We start from the raw sequence: 7,262 nt of genomic DNA, 5'->3' as shown, positions 1-7,262 counted from the left end.
TAAAGGGCCCTGAATCTGCTAACAGCAGAGAGAAAAGGAACCTTTCTCTTTCTAGGAAAGGAATGCTGCTACTTTATAAACCAATCAGGTATTGTCTTAAACAAAGTTAAAGAACTCAGGGACCAAATCGAACACAGGTACCGAATCAAACACAGGGCTAAAGGCCTTCAAAGAACAGGATCGGGGAGCTTGTTTAACAACTGGCTGTCCTGGTGCCACCCTCTTCTAGGCCTGTTTATAACCATTCTACTATGGATGGCCTTTGGGCCTCTCATCTTTAACCTTCTTGTTAAATTTGTTTCTTCTAGAATTAAAGCCATAAGGCCACAAATGGTCCTGCAAATGGAACTCCGGTTGTCTTTCGCTCACGAGTTCTATCATGAACCTCTGGATCAACCTGCACCCCTGGAAGACTCCCTTGTGGTGGGAATCTCAAATGGAGGGCCCCTTCTACAGCCCAACTCAGCAGGAAGTAGTTAAACAGCAATCGATGCCTGTGTACCAGCAGCAGTTCAACTTTCCTGTTCAGGAGGGGGACTGAGGGACTGTGTTTAGGAAAAAAACTTCTCTGCCCAGGTCTGCAAGGGGGGTGGTTTTGCCTACATCTGGGAACCAGAGGGGCTTCAGATGTAAAGTTCTTTGTCTGATTTTCCCACACATGGGCTAGGTAGAGAAATCCAGATGGGTTTCTTTGTTCAAAAGGCCCACTGAATGCTCTGGGAGGAGGGGGCTCTGTTGAGGGCCAAGTAGCCAATCTGGTATCAAAGTCAAAGATCAATCACTCCAGTGGAAGTTTGAAAGAACTCCTCTCATTGGATGAGAACATGAATGGGGTGGGAATAACTCCTGGGCTAAAATCCTGCTGTTCCCTATCTATTGGGATTCCTTCCTTGGATCCCTTCCCAAGGCAGCGTGGGAGCTCTCTCTCTCTTTCTCTCTCTCTCTCTGCCTAATAAATCGCTCTCTGCTAAACTATTTGGGTCCACAATATTTACTCAAACGGTAAGCTCACTCCACCTCCCGGGCCCCTTTCCCCATTCTTGGGGTAAGAGAGGCCAAGGACCTCGAGATCAGAAGGGGGAGAGAGCTGAGTATGCAGTCCTGCCCCAGTTACAGAAATATTTTGTAAAAATAAATAAGGTTGCATAACCACATAGTTCACAGGTAAATTATTTCTGTTAAGGAAAAGGGCAATTGAGTTTGAATTACCCAATTGATTTTCTAGACTAATCCAATTTTCTTTGGTTAGTCCTATGTGTCTAAAGCCTCAGAGAAAAATTTCATGCATTCCATCACCCTAGCCAGTCTATGTCACTTCCCCCAGTTTTAGCAAAGGCAAGGTTCTTATGAGTCATAATGAGAGAATCCTAGTGAATTTTTTAACAGGTGAACATCTACTGTCATCAAGTAAACACAATTCAGAGAAACACATGCTTCAGCAGGGCAGTGAGTGGGTCCTTCCAGCTGGTTTTCAGTAGTCTGTTTATTAAAATTAGTCATTTGTTGATGTTAATCTAGACTAAACAAAGAAAGAATTTTTGTAAAATAATTTTTACCGATAAATCTTCCGGTTTTATAATAAAGACAACGCTACTTGCTAATTGTGCTTCTACCATGGTTACAGTAACACGAAAACTATCAGTATTCTGTCACTATCATGATATTTTATCCTGTATCTATGTAATCTACTTTCATTGTTGTCTCTACTCTTTATGTTATATAATTTTAACTGAAAATATTTGACAGTACAAGGAATATAGATATTCTATACATAATAGTGTCTTCAGGAAAAAAGAAGAATATTAATTTTAATTGATTCTGCATATACAGATAATGAAATAGATTACACTAGCAATATTTTCTTCATGATTCACGCAACAACCAGATTGTGTAAGACTGAAGGAAAGAGTCAACACCATCACAATCATCACAGTCATCAACAAATATCCTCTAGTGAGGCTTGCTGTGTGCTGGCAGTGTACATGGAGCTAAATAGTATATTACTTTAAGTTTATCGTATAACTTCAATTATTCTCTGGCATTTCATTGTGTCCCATTTTTAATTTTTAGAATAGCCAATTACAAATATATTTGAACTGATAGAAGCTCTTCAAAGGATTATTAAAGATTTTTTTAAATTCTACACAAACCTTTTAATTTTAATAGCATAATTAAGTGAATAAGTGTTTAAACTTTAAGGTTGAATAATTATTTTTAAAAATTGGCTGACAATAGAGTACGTATAAACTTATGCATCGTAGAAGAAAAATACTCTCAGATAAAAATGTCCCCATGGTACTCACATTTGAAAAAACATGAATTAAATATGCTTCCCTCATCTCTTGTGGTACATGGAATTTTTATGTCTTAACTAGGCTTTTGTATTTATTTTATGTAAAAATACTAGTATGCCACTAAAATTTTTATTTTTCTGTAAATGTCATAGCATAAGATATAAAAAACAATTGCCTTCACTTATAATGCTCCAGTATAATTTATCCCACAATTGCCTCTAAATTCTATTGAATATAATATTCTACCTTCCTCTTCTTATGAACTGCAAAGATATTTACTTCACTTGTATTTCATCCTTCTCTTCAGAATTTCAACTGCTTATTTCTATTACTTTAACACATATCTCATTTTTCTAACATACTGCACTCTAGTATATTTTTATAATCACAATTTTCTAAGATTGAAGTTGTGTAAAAAATTGTTACCTAGTTAGTTATGCTTAAGTTAATTAGATTTAGTCTGAGAATTATTTGAATTATAGCATAAATGATTAACTATTCGGGCTCTGGGTTTAGATTTCCTAGTTCCACTATTTTTCACCTGTGTACCAATGGGCAAGTTATTTAAACTCTTACTAGCTTAGTATTCCAATCTATAGAGTAGGGAAAATAAGAGTATCCATGTCATTGGGTTGTTGAAAGACTAATGAAATAATCCACATAAGCACTTAGACCAGTATCTGGCACAAAGCAAGCATGTCATAAAGTTAAATATGTTTTTGTTATAACTGTTAGAACTGCAAAATTTTACTATAATTATTTAATTAAATTTGACAAAGATACATTGAAAATCTCACCAGGCAAAATATGAGCCCAAACACTGCAGATATGAAGGTGAATAATGTATGGCCACTTTTGAGGAAAAGCAAGAAGCCCTAGAAGATAATATATAATAATCTAATAAAGGGATGAGAGAAATGAAAAAAAAATGCTTTAAAATATTCCAGTTTAACTTTATGGTCATATATAGGGACACCAGAGTTGTAAGATTATAGCAATAAACAAAATTTGAACTCTGGCCTAAATTTCATGGAATATCACATTCTTTAATTTTCTGTCTTTTGTAATTTGAAATTTTATTTTATATTTTATTTCCTTTTTCATTTTGTGGATTTTCACATTATCATTGTGGGCTTCAGTTTATAGCTTATTCTTCTTAATATAGGTTCTACTAATTGCTCAAATTACTTAATATGGTATCTGGTTTATCTATTTCCACATTGAGGTGAAACCATATATAATTAAAATTTTAAAATATCTCAATTAAGTATGACAAGGTCACAATTTCCCCATTACAAAATCATATTTTTCTTAAATCCATTTTCCCAAATTATATTTAATGGATACTGGAGCCTAGAACATTAATATATCAAAAATAAATTTTTGTGATTCACACTTGTAATCCAAGTATTTTCTCATGCTGCTGTAAAGAAATGCCCGAGACTGGAAAGAGGCTTAATTGACTCAACATTCTGAAAAGCTGGGGAGGCCTCAGGAAATTTACAATCATGGCAGAAGGAGGGGCAAACACATCCCTCTTCACAGGAATGAGAAGTAGCAGGAATGAGAAGTGCTGAGAAAGGGGGAAAAGCCTTATATAAAACCATCAGATCTTCTGAGAACTCACTCACTATCATGAGAACAACATGGGGAAACTGCCCCTGTGATTCAATTACCTCCCACTGGGTGCCTTCCAGGACACGTGGGGATTATGGGTATTATAATTCAAGATGAGATTTGGGTGGGGACACAGACAAACCACATCAGGGGGCCAAGGTGGAAAAATCTCTTGATAACAGGAATTCAAGACCAGCCTGGTACATGTAGTGAGACTCTGTCTCTCCAAAATCATTTAGCTGGTAATGGTGGTGCATACCTGTCATCCCAACTACTCAGGAGGCTGAGGAGGGGAAGATAGTTTAAAGCCAGGAGGTTAGCCTGCAGTAAGCCATGATAACGTTACTGCACTCCAGCATGGGTCACAGAGCAAGATCTTGTCTCTAAAATACATACATACATATAAATGTAAAAATAAGCTTTTAAAAAAGTCTTCATAGCACTTGTCACTATTTAGGATTGTGTTATACAGTCATTTGTGCATTTTGTTTTCTCCAAGTGAATTATGAGTTTCATCAAAGTATAGACAGTCTTTATTTTTTTTTAGTGCTGTATCTTCTGTCTCTCAAAAAGTGACTGGCACAGAGTATACAGACACATTATGTGGCATTCCCCAAACTCATGTGCTTTTGGACCTTTTGCACAGGGACTCGTTTGCCGAAGTAGTATTCTTTGGAACATACTTTGGAAAACACTTTGTGCTGAATCATTTCTCAAGGTCTACTTTCCATCCTTTTCTTTTCACAATTGTGTCTTAGGGTGCTGACCTGTATAGACTGCCTTGAAAGGCTCCCTACCCCTCTGCTTCTGGTGGGATTCCATCACACAGGCAGTAACAGGAAATCTAGAGGAAAGAAGGAGAATGGATGCGTGGAGACATTTACTCCCCAGGTCCCTTCTCTCTGGGCGTTGTGGCTTGGCTGCATCTCTGTTCAAGGCCACAGCTACCATGGAGTAACTCTCCCCAAGCTATCCTCTCTGTATATAGGTAAAGTTCTCTTCCCCTTATCCCATCAGAGTAGCTTTGGTAAAGGCCTCCCAGGTTCCCATCCCTGCTTTTCCTTCCTTCTTTTCTTTCTTTCTCTTTCTTTCTTTCTTTCTTTCTTTCTTTCTTTCTTTCTTTCTTTCTTTCTTTCTTTCTTTCTTTCTTTCTTTCTTTCTTTCTTTCTTCTTTCTTTCTTTTTCTCTTTCTCTCTCTTTCTTTCTTTTTTTTCTTCTTTCTCTCTCTCTCTCTCTCTCTTTCTTTCTTTCTTCTTTCTTTCTTTCCTTCTTCTTTCTTCTTTCCTTCTTGACAGAGTTTCACTCTGTCACCTAAGCTGGTATGCACTGGAGCCATCTCAGAAGACTGCAACCTCTGCCTTCTGGGTTCAAGCCATTCTCATGTCTCAGCCTCCCAAGCAACCGAGACTACAGGCAGGCACTACCACACCTGGCTAATTTTTTTGTATTTCTAGTAGGGACTGGGTTTCACCATGTTGGCCAGGCTGGTCTCGAATGCCTGGCCTCAAGTGATGTGCTTGCCTCGGTCTTTTAAAGTTCTGGAATTACAAGCATGAGTCACGGCACCCGGACCCCCATCCCTCCTTTTCAACCTCAGGTTACTGAACTATTGCTTGTTAGTTTTCTAAAATTATATATACACGTTTTCAATAGTCCTTTTATTAAACTTTCTTCAACTGCTCAGTTTGAGGATACTATCTGTTGCGAAGCCCCCAACCCTTTTATAGTGACCTAGAATCCCATTTTATCCCTAACCTTTTAAATGGATGGATATTTAGATAAGGATTGTCTCAAGATTTATTCTTCTATCAGGTTGCTGGGGAGTGGTTTTAGAGGCCCAAGACTGGACCACATGAAGTCATGGCAGCCTTATGTACAAAATGTTATAGAGATCACAAACACTGACTTGATTTGCGGGGAGAGAGAACTCATATATTTTGACAAATTCTTAGAAACAAGTAACTACATAATCATGCCCCTGTGATTACAATCCCTGCTGTTTAGCACTTGTCTCTGTACTGAAAGTTAATATATGTGTAAATGGACACAGGGGTGTTGGTGGGATCTCTATACTGCTGAGTCATTTGGAGCTTCCCCCTTATCACACCTGTCTAAATAAGACCTACATCAAAGGAGAAATTAATTGTGTCCTATAAAATTAGTTGATGAAGCATCCTGACTATAGAGGCTATAGAATGTAAAATAGACTTCCTGTGTTAGAGCCATGAAAATACTGTAGCTCCTCCTAACTTATATAATTTCCAGACACATCTGCTATCTAAATAGTTGCCTGAATTATAAGAAATTTAGTTTCCTATAGTTATAGGAAATGTATGGTCAGGAGTTACACAAATTAGAATTTGTCCTTTCTGCTTTCAGGCACCAGGTATTGCTCTTTTTGTCATAACATGAGCTACGAATTTTTGTTTTTGTTTCTGATATGTGCGTGTAAACATCTCATTATATGTATTACGTTGTGATCACAGCATCCATTCACTGAAATAACACTGTTCTCAAAATGGCAAACAAGTAGTACTTTTAGAATTTTCTTTTGTATATATGTGTTTATTGTCTTTTATAATTTTTACTGTATATATCTAAGGTATACAACATATGTTGATAGACATGAGCATAGGGCAATGATGACTACAATCAATGAGCTATGGGTTTTAGAGAAATCAGGATCTTCTCAGTGAGTTACTCTTTCCAATTCTTGATCTGCCTCCCTGTGGCTTTATTTGTTTTGTGACATTTCATAGAATATTTACCGCTTTCCTCAGGTGGTGTCACCTTCCTCTCAAATGGGAATCTTTGCAGGGTATCCCACTTCCCCAGGCTATACTTACCAGGATGTAGCCATTGTAATCTTTTTAAGTTGCCAACACAGTGTTCAAGAACCTGAGCATGAGCAAGTAAGTCTTTCTCACTTGGTCCCCAGTAGAGACTTGAAGACCTCATGAAAGTTAGGTTAACTGAATATGGTATTAATATTGCCAGTTTCTAAAAGCAGATGTGACTTAATGGAGATACAAGTGGATCAGCAGAAATACGCTCTTCCTATCCCCAAAGAATTCTTTCTTATTTTGACTTAGGAATATATCTTACTAGGTTTTCATTAATTGTGCATATAAACTACTTTCCTTCTGAAGAAATTCATTTCATTTCTGTTCACATGCCCTAATACACATTTCACAAAAATTTATGGATGTCTTATATGTTTAGTTACTTGCTAGACACAAAGGGTGAAAAAAACTCGTGAAAAAAACTCATGAAATTCTGGCCTTCACAAGGGAAATTCCACATTATTTATTTAGATAGATACAGCTTCTACGTTCTCGAAAAACTTACACA

Source organism: Sapajus apella, unplaced genomic scaffold (genome assembly GCF_009761245.1).
Source record: "Sapajus apella isolate SASKATOON/1434 unplaced genomic scaffold, GSC_monkey_1.0 scaffold1, whole genome shotgun sequence".
NCBI lineage: Eukaryota > Metazoa > Chordata > Mammalia > Primates > Cebidae > Sapajus > Sapajus apella.
Note: the sequence above shows the minus strand (reverse complement) of the source record.